A 10772-nucleotide genomic window follows, 5' to 3' on the forward strand; every position below is an offset into this window, starting at 1 on the left:
TAATGTGGAGTTGAACAGAAGCGCAAGAAAGCATGGGGAAAAAAGGTGCTTATCATGAGTTGTGGACAAGTGATTTGAGACACCGATACTGGTGAATTTACGCTACATGTGATATAACGCTTGGAATATCTCATTTCCCTATCTTTACTTCACGTCGCTACCGTGGGACGCTGGCACACTCTTGACGCTTGGGCGCTTGCTGTTTGATGCCTAGTGCTGTCATGACGGAGGCGCGTCGTGGAACACAGGCCCGAAGCTCGCAGGACACTCGTTATGGTCTTCCCGTGGAAGGAGAGGCAGGTCGAAAAGGCGAGTCCCCCGCAGAGGACACACCGAGACCGAAGTGCACCTGAAGTGCTAACGCATTGGTCTTAACCACGCTAAATCGTCCGTAATTTTTTTTTTTCGTCAACTGGCCTTAGTATTAGTATGTGAAAGTGGGTCTTGCGTTGGATGTTTTATTTTTTCTTTCTCATTTGTGAGTAACGCGCATGCTGAAAAAAAAAAAAAGGGGGGGGGGGGGGGCGTGGCCGGCACACGAGAAAGCCCTTCGCGTTTCCTAGCGGGTGCCGGAATGAAGACGCCGCCACACATTAATTGTACAATGAGCGGATCGACTGAATTGCGGCTCCAGCAGTTCACACACCCTGCGCAGTGCGCTTCCAGGAACACATGCGGTCCAAAGGAGACCCGCTGGTAGAGATGCCACCATGTACAACGCGGCAGGAGCCGGCTAATATCCCGCTTCTAGGTTGACTAATGCGCCCAGCCATTGTCACAACGAGAACCGTCGACCTATACCGCTTTCTTGCCGTTGGTCACCGAGCGGAGGGGAGCCGATTCGGCTCTGTTATGTTTCAGGAAGAACCGGAAAGGATCAATGGTGACGGAATGGATGCACTTGACAGAGAGCTGGTTCGCGCCGTCTAGGAAGGTCGGTTTTGGAGAGGTGTTGAACTTTGAATGTAAAATAATTTCGTAATATATGGCATAATTAGCAATATTTTGGAGGAAACACTGGGGGTGCATCACCTGCGGAAGACCCAAGCAATGTGCGGACGTCCTCAGCCGCAAAGCACGCTCCCAAAGTTTGTTTCGTGATCCGTACTCGACTCATTCGCTTGAATATCGGATAAAATCATTGAGGGAGAGAGAAGAATGTAGAATCGGGAGAAAATTAATATGGCGATTAGTGCAGCCTACAGCTAGGGTCGAGACGTGGTGAATGTATACCCTTTGCGATGGGTCGGCGGCAGCCGGCTCCGCAAAGTAGGCGTCGAGCGAGTGAACTGGCAAGTAACAATTGCGCTGATGGCAAAAAGGAGACGAACGAACACCCGGATTATGATATGCAGTAGGAAGGAACGGATGAAAGCTGAAGGATAGTAGTGAGTTGAAGACGGAGCAGCAAAGAGGCCGCACAGTACGCAGACGACAATGCATGATCGCCCAGGATCACCGTAGCTTCGAAGAGACTACGCAGCAGGCAAAGCCTGCTGACTGTATACGTGACTTTTGCCTGTGTGACCTCGGTGGTTAGGTGGTTAAAAAATGCAAGGCGCATACTGGGTTTCTTATCAGGAAAAGTTGACAAATCAATCCAGGGCTCTGTCTTTGGGGGAGAAGCGCAGATTCAGTTCGTGTGAGGCACCTGAAAAGCATAAACCTGTAGTTTCTTGTTCGGTTGCTTGATCAACTGGCATGTACTTTTTTTTTCCACGTCACCTGACAAATATTCCGAGTGTAGCCTTAATTGCCTAAAAGACGCGTATCGAATAAAAATCGGTATGCTTGGGCGACCATTTAAAATATATTCCACGTGAATGCAGAGCCTCAAGAAATACTACTCTTTACTATACACTGTAAACACTGAAGGCAGTACGGTCGTGCGCTAGAGTGCCTAGATCCACGCCCACTGACGGAAATGAAGATTCTCGGCCACTGGCCGCGGCGATCATCGGCGGTGAAGGCCTCCAAGGCACTGCTCCGCTTCTTGCGAACTTCTGGCCTGTATGGCTGTGACTTCAACGAACACTGATTTTTCAGAGTGACTTCAATTTTCTGCTGCTCTCCTTTCTCTTTCTTTGTTTTAAGCCCTCACGCGTGTGAAACTTCCTAATACCTCCCAGCGGCAACGAATTACAGACGGGAGCGCCAATTCCTGCTTCAGTTACGTTCATAGCGAAAGGTTTACGAGTTATCTCGATGACAACGGACGACCGAAACACGCGGGCACGGGAGGTGTTCGCATGGCATATCTGCTTTACACCCGGACTGGTCCAAAATCGGTCCCGCTAGGGGTGGTTGGCGGATGTATCGCTGTCCGCCTGCTACTCCGCGCTTTACTTGAGTTTTCGACACCTTTCTTTGCTGTTTTGGCACGTTAAAATTGGTTGCGCTGCTGGTCAACTATGATAACCGCTGCGCTGGGCTAATGTATGAGAACGGAGGACACATTTTTCATGGTTTTATTGATACATATATCCTTCACATTACTTACAGTCTCTGGGGTTTAATTGGGGAGATATACACGTTCTCCCCGTTTAACCGCGGCTGACCCAGTTCAAAACCGCGCGGACCCCACCCCGAGGTCGCGTACGCTAGCGAGCACTCGCCGACCACGGCGGGCCTTGCTCTACGGGAACAAAGGCACGACACACTGGCTGACACAAACAAGGCATTTATTGCTTAGCAACAATAACGCGAGCTAGCAACAAAATACACTGAGAAATCTAGGACGTCCGACTCACGAGCACGGTTACGAGCGAACGTTCGCCCACGCTAGGGCAAGGGAAAACTCCGAGGCCGGACAGGACGGGCTCGCGGGAACATGTTCCCACCACGAGGTCGCCCACCGACGAAGAGCGGTGCCGCGCGCGACACGTCCGCCTGCTTTCCGGTGCCGAGCAGAAGAGACACGTCTCTCCCCCGCGTGCGAGCAGCAAACGCGCCATCCGTGGCGCTGGTGTCGCTGCTACGCGAGCGCCCTCCCCTGTTAGTTAAAGTAACACAACTAAGGAGAGTGCGTTGCGGGGGAGCTAACCATAAGGAACGAGTTGAGGGGGAAAGCGAACCACAGGGGACGAGGCGTTCCCACAAGTGCAAAAGAGATATTTCTCAAAATACACTATATGTCTACGTTACATCATTCCGTACAATGCAGGTAATGTGCGTCACCGCACCAGAGGGGTTCATTAAGTTTATCTCGAACGGCGCGACTGACATTTTCAGTACATCATTTTGTGCACCGTCCCCGCAAAACATGCATGATCATTCCTGCATAATGCTCATGCAATACAGACGGTGCAATCTGTGCACAGTGAGTTCACGCAATGCAATGCATGCACGATGTACCTTACAGTCGTAGATAAATAAAAAAAATTGTTTAGCATTTATGCAAACGAGTGAAAGAAAACCACTATCACGCAATGACTTTCACTGTCTATGCTGACATATGCGACACCAATAAAATTCATTCAACATGCAGCTGCATAAGCGGTTCAACGATGTGCCGACTCTTTGTGGACCAAAGCCGATGTCTGCTTTGTCAATAGCAGTGACTAAATCATTGCGCATGATTCACGGTTCCGAAATGACCGGTGGCTCCCGAGAAAGCGAGCGCAGGTAGCGATTCCCGTCGTATCCGTTCTGGTCTCGCTACACTCTTCGCAATTTCGAAGGTCACGAGCACAAAACCAAGCACCAGCGTAGTTGTCGCAGCACCGACATCACTAACACATGGAGGCACACGACGCCAAAGTGTTTGTGACCAGCGCCGCAAAGCAGGTGCAGCGCGAAACACGCAAAGGTTCGGTTGCAACGGCCTCGCGGGTCAGAAATTCGAAAGGAATACAAAGCGAGAGAGCGAGAGACCTTTTCTCCTTTAAAGGTGCACTAAAGAGGAATCTGGACTCGAATTTTTACCGCGGGAACACGATCGACACGTTCCGAGCATTTTTAGCAACTTCGAATTATTGTCCTGTGCGGCCGATTTCCCTAATTTAAATCGAATTAAACATCCCGGCTCCCGCCTTTTTTTTTTTTTTTGAAATCGACGCAGACGGTAGAAGTAAACTAACGCTTGGAGTGCCTTTCAGGCAGTCGCGTGGCGGCTTCGCTTTCGCTTTTATTTTGTTCTTTTTAGGTTTCCGTGAATAAATAGATTCAGTCAGAGGCTACATAACCGCAAATTAGGCCCACGTAAATAAAAATACGCGTGGACTCTTTCCTTTGGCCGATCACTACGTATCACTCCGCCGATGGCAGAGCGGCAAGTCGCCACGAGACTGGGTGATTGGTTGGTTGAATCCTCCTACCGTCTGCGGTGAGTTAAAAAGAAAAGGCGGGAGCCGGGACGTTTAATCCGATTTAATTTATGGAAATCGGCCACACTAGTTCGAAGTTTCTAAGAATGCTCGGAATGTGTAGACCGAGTTCCCGCGGTAAAATATGAGTTCACATTCCTCTTCAGTGCACCTTTAAGAACCTTCTTGCGGTTAGATGTTCTTTACTACAGATGCTGGCGCCAATTCCTTCTTCAGTTACAGCCTCGCCGCGGTGGCTCAGTGGCTATGGCGCTCGGCTGCTGACCAGAAAGACGCGGGTTCCATCCCGGCCGCGGCGGTCGAATTTTGATGGAGGCGAAATTCCAGAGGCCCGTGTGCTGTGCGATGTCAGTGCACGCTGAAGAACCCCAGGTGGTCGAAATTTCCGGAGACCTTCACTACGGCGTCCCTCATAGCCTGAGTCGCATTGGGACGTTAAACCCCAATAAACCAAGCCAAACCTTCAGTTACGTTCACAACGAATGGTGTACGGAGTTGCGGCTTAAGCCGAGGTTTCTCCAGTCAGGCGGGACGGAAGTGGCTCGCGCTCTCCTCCCACTGGTTTACTCCTCTACGTTTACTCCCGGCCGCTCCAAGTTTTCTGCGGACTAGCATAAGGTGCTCACTCCTGCTTCGAGAGAGGGAGTATACCACCCTGCGCACTCCCCTTATGGACAAGAGGTGCTGTAGGACGGTTCCACCTCATCACAATGTACCGAGCATCGATTTGTAATTGTGACTTACATGTTGCGGAAAACTCTTCAGTCGCTGATTCCGCTTGAACAACGAGTCTTCCTTTGGAACGGCAGGGAAAAAGTGAAGTACTCAAGCAAACATTTTGTACTGTTTAGCAAAGACGTGCACTTGCGAACGTATGTCTGAGCAGTCATCCCTGCATGAAAGGTGTCGACAAGGGTTCTCCTTTCCTAACAGAGATTTAGAGCTTTGGTGCGACATAAGTATTCCAAATATAGCTGAGAACCAAATCATGCTGCCTGGTTACTTGTGGCAAAGAAGGTACGCGTGCTCTTTGCGTCTGTTATTGAAAGCGATATAAACTTCAGCCACTCTTTCAATTAATGTATTGTGATCAAGGCCCCCATGTGGAGTGGCTCAAACAGCACCTTTTCATTCAGCTGGTCGGCATCCGTGTTTATCAAAGAATATGTATACGCCCTCCTCCTGAAACCCATTCCCTCAAAGCCAGCCGGGATTGTCACGTGCTCGACTTCAACAAAATTATGTCTGTACCCTTTACATGGTTTCAAGAGGAGGATTCCGAGAGAAGGCAAAGTTAGCAGGGGGTGGTAGAGAACCATTTTGGTGTGCGAGGTTCGCAATTTTGCGGGGACCAGGTGATCCTAGCTGACATAGGACATGGTTAACGGAGGGGGGGGGGGGGGGGTATGCGGGAGAGTAGTCGTAGCAGTAGTAGTAGTAATAGAAATTTTTATTGGTAATTAAAAATAAAGACGAAGTCTTCAGCTGCGGGTGGTGTCCTTTTTTTTCTCTTTCTCTCTCTCTCTCCAATCTAAACTCCTACCTTTTTTCACTCCCTGCCCTCTTTGTGGTAGACAACCCCGGTGTTGCTCTCCCGTGTGCTTTTCTTTTGCCTTGTAAATAGCAACCTTTACCTCCCGATTCTTGGCCGATCCTCCAGTGTGGCTATGTGCCATCTTTTCAGAGGCTAACAACAACAAAAACAACGACAACAACATTTCAGGACTGCAATAGTCGTGGCTGTTTCTCCTGCTTCGGACGCCTGGTTACGCTGGATCGTCAGGCCAGAGCTGGACAGAGCGTCCTCCCAATGCTCCTTCGTGTAGTGTGTTTGTAGCTAAATTGTCTGTTTTTCTCCCCAGTAACTCTACGTGACGTGCTACTTGCCCTACTGTCGGCCGGACGTAGTTTATAACGACACTGATAATTTCAGATCATACGTAAGTGTGATTTTCTAGAGGGTAAATCAGCTACAAGAAGCGCTGTGCCTGCGGTTTGTGTTTGCCTTTAGGTGCGCTGCTTGTTTTTGCGTTTGCGTCAGTTATGAATCGAGGCTATTCTTTCAACAGCGCTGGGTAGTTCGTCTCAGTTCCACAAGCGGCGTGACAGTCCGCCAACTCCATATTTGCGGGCCAATCCCAGTGCGGGGTCTGTATGCATGTGTCCTATTGGCTGTTCCTCGGGTATGGCCAGACGAGGTCTGGGAGGCGACCACTCGAAGAGGAAACAGAAGAAGCAGACCGCGAGCAACCCGACGGACGCCATGGATGATCGTTCCGACAGCAACGAAGAGGCAGAGTCGCCGGACAGGTCCAAGCGTGGAGGCGCATCCTCCCCGCCATCAGGGAGCCCGAACTCGGAGTCGCCGGTTCCGCAGAGGCGTGGCTCCAGGCTCGGCAAGGGTTTCGCTCCTCCCAAAGCCGGCGGCGCAACGCTCTCGAGGCAGCCATCGAAGACAGGTGCCCGCCGCGATGGCCGTGAGTACCGAACCGAACAAGTCCCTTCACTCCACTTCGGGACACAGCTTTCTCGGAGGCTTTCTTTGCCGCGAAAAACGGCGTTGCCGTCAGCTTTGTTCATTCTTCGTGTTGAGTGTCGTAGTATCCCGCGTGTCGGACGAGAGCGTGCGGTGTTTTTCTCTACTATAGGTGGCAGGCTAGAAGGCGCACTTGCGCGAGGGTCCTCTGCTGCCTTTCTGCCTTTGTTTTTGACTAGCCTCGCACACCACCCCCTGAGTAATCTGAAGTGTTGAAAAAGATGATTATTATTGCTGTACCCAGAAACATTTATGTTCTCCTGCTGCCCTTAGACAATGTTGTCTTGGTGGGTGTGAAATGCGAAGAAAGACTGCAGACCTCATATTCGAATATGAGGACAAAGGCACGTAACTAGTGTTTCAGAGCGGAGCTTCGTAACACTTCCGTTAGATGGCGTCAGATGAACTACCATCACAATAATTCTCGACACATGTATGACATGGCGACGCCGCTCAAAAGCACACATTCAAATATCCACATGAAAAAGATCTCACTGGCCGCCCAGAGAACGCGAAAGTTTTCAATTACAACACACTGCAATTCTAGCGCTGCTTAAATCTGAAGGAAATTGCCAAAACAGCAATCTCCGTAAAATCATTCCTTTTTCTAGGCGTTACGGATCTTTCATTCATTGCAAAAGCAGCGCTCAACATGGAGAACTCAGGCCGCTTTCGCTCTTTCCGCGTGCAGGCCAGTCGGACGCTGGCAACGAAGCACGCGGTGCGTCACCCCGCGACTCCTCCGAAGACGATTTCGACCACCTCCCGTCCGATGCCACCAAGCGCCAAGGCCGCCGCGACAGCAACAGGCCAGCGGGCCCCGGCATAGAAAGACGGCCGTCTGGGCGACGTCCGTCAGCGGTCCCAGACGGGGACCGCTTGGTCCCAATTGTCCTCGGAAGCGAAGCCCGTGAGCAAGTTCATGACGGCCGCGGCGTTGCTACCAGGACCGGGCGTGCGGGAGACCACGATGAGTCCGCGTCCTCCGAGGCAGAAAGGGAGCCACAAAGGGAAGAACGCACCGCGAATGCTCCGGCTAGTGTTCGATGGCGTCCACCGGCATATGCGAGCGACGCCAAGCAAACGGCGCCGAAAGTGGCGGCGGACGAAGCCGCGTCTCATGTGCCAAAGCAAAGCAAGAAGGCTCCAGAGACAAAGCCGGAGCCGACAAGGCGCGATAGCATTTCGCAAGCAACTGCCTCCAGCTGGTGGACTTCGTTTGCGGTGAGATTTGTGGTATACGGACAACGCGGTATCTGAAAATATTTATGGCACACAATAAACAGGGGACAGAAGGCAAGCCCCAGTCCTGTGGCCGATGCTTCGACAAATTGAAAGAGACGTCTTTGTTAGAGGAAAGACCTCACTCGCCTCACTCGAAGCACTGATGCTCGCCTCCCGTCCCTTGTTCATTTTATGCTTGCTGTCGGATGCCGCGCTTAAAACGCACGTGTGTCTGGAGTTTTCGTTGCTTTCTGTATCGCGTTTTCGTAATTCAGGCTCAACGGCAATGAAACAGGTGGAGAGCTGAACAGTGCCGACAGTTAGGCCTGCACGCAGTTAACTCCTGGGAAATTTCTCAGGCGATTCGGACTACAAAACTACAGAGGCAGAAGATTGCGGTATCCCCCACCGCACAAATCTCTCAGCAGAGAGGAAGCTGTCACTTGGAGACAATTACAAACAGGCTCTTTCCCAAACCTACATATACTAAACAAAATGCACCCTACCATATACGCGGACAAATGTCCCTGGTGCGACGGAAAACCTACTCTCTATCATATCACATGGGCCTGCCAAAAGATAGACGTGGTCCCGAAAATACAAAACCCGAGTGCGGAGCAGTGGGAGACTCTGCTGTCCAGCGACCGCTGTGAAGACCAAGAAGGTCTGGCACAGCGAGCTCAACGGGCGGCAGTGGCCAGCGGAGCCCTGGACTGAGGGCAACCGACCACTGATTAGAGGCGGACGACTTCGACAGAGAAGACTCCTGGGGGTAAAATCAAGGAGAAAACGTCTCTGAAGATGCTCCCAAACCGCAGGAAAAAGGACTAGAGTAAAATAAAGTTTTTCCTTCCTTCCTTCCTTCAGGCGATTCGGGCATCTGCATGCCGCTGTAAATAACAGCCGGTGATAACAGCTAAATGAAAACAACTGAGGAACGGCCTCTCACTAACGATGAACCTCCCAGTCAGCGGTGAAGGAGAGGCCAATGAAAGATAGGCACGAGGGGGGGGGGGGGGGGGGGGGGGCTGATAGCGCGGCGCAGGGTTAAAAGCGATGAGGCTTTGAAGGTGCTGTGCTGTGAAGTGTGCTTTTTGCGTACGAGTCCTCAAGCTGGAACACTCAGAGTGGTGGAGTAAAAGTTGCACTTCTTAAAGGGCTAGCAACCTGGTGTTAATAACAAATTGTTTCGATGGCTTTCTTGAAATGATCCGGGTTTGTATGAAGGATGGTACTTGTGGGAAGACTCTTCCAGTCACGCGCTGTTTGGATGAAGAAGGAATGAGGATGGGTCACGGTGCGAGCAGGAGGTGGGTAAACGGCCTTTTGGTGGCTTGTGCGGGCTGAAGAACGATGAGCAGGCTGGATAGGACAGTTGTAAGAAAAGTTGTGATACGTATTCTGATACAAGCATAGCCTTGCAACTATACGGCATTGCTTGAGGTTAGGTACGCATGCATTATTTTTGAGGGAAGTAACACTGGTGGAGTATAAGTCAGAATTTCTTTATTCACTGAGTCTGTTATCGATTGGTTAATTCAGTAATTGTTTGATGAATCAATCTTTCTGTCGACTGGCAGACTTTCCGACTCACTGACTCTCTCACTGACTAATTCGACCAACCGAGCAACTGACAGATTGTCGTTATCTACCAGAGCCCGTTTAGCCTGACGCCGGTGGACACCCCACACCGTTCGAACGAGGCGCCAGCGTCTGCACCACCACCGAAGGCGGATGGAGCCGGCCGTGGCGGCAGCCAACCCGCGGCTGTGGCAGAGAACCGGCGCGCTGCAAAGGGCCCCGCCAGCCAACGCAAGAAGCGGGCGGCGCACATGGCTGAAGAGGTGCAGGGCTACGCCGCTATGGCCGGAGGCGCCGCCGCAGTCGCTCCAGGTATACGGAGTACACGTCATGTCCTTTATTACTGCGACAACATTATAGCTATGTCAGGCACAAAATGCACCTTCCGACCTCACAGAATTAGCTGATTGGTCGCGAGAGGTCACTTGACCTTGTGACGTCATCACAGAGAGCCCACCGTGGCGGGTGGCAACCTGGGCACCGTATTGTGAGCAACTTGCCAACCATGGTAATCGGGAATTAATGATTGGTCGAGGTATGTCACGTGCCCTTGTGCCGTCATCACAACCTGCCAGCAAACCTAGATAACATTACAGTGAAAGAGAAAAATCGAAATAAAAGACCAGAAAACAAATGTGACATCTGCAAATGTCGGCATCGTCAGAGTATAGCGGAAACCTGCTACTACAGCCACCAGTCCGAATTTGACGGTTGATGAACCGACGACTGCAAAGAAACTAAAGCAAACACACACAAAAGGTGCAACAGAAGCTGCGAGAAATGTGAAATCAAATGAGATCGAATTCTATGTCTACGCTGACTTATGAGTCTCCATAGTTTTTGCTCTGCCAAAGTGTGCAATAACCATACATGGGATTTTCTTGTTTCTTAAACATGGACTTCTGTGTAACTTGCGCGCTGAGGGATAGGAAAAGGAAAACGCGGACTCGAGAGGATAAACTTCTGTCAATATCCTGGTTGAGGTCCAGAGGAGAAACAGCGGGCAAGGCAAATATTGGACGGCAACTGATAACCGGCGGCATGTCATGGGCGAAAGAATGGATTCCAAAGGCAAGAAAACATAGCCAGAGTCTTCATAGACTCAG

This window comes from Amblyomma mixtum, chromosome 8, assembly GCF_055824585.1.
Source record: "Amblyomma mixtum isolate Tamu chromosome 8, ASM5582458v1, whole genome shotgun sequence".
In the NCBI taxonomy this organism is placed as follows: Eukaryota; Metazoa; Arthropoda; class Arachnida; order Ixodida; family Ixodidae; genus Amblyomma; species Amblyomma mixtum.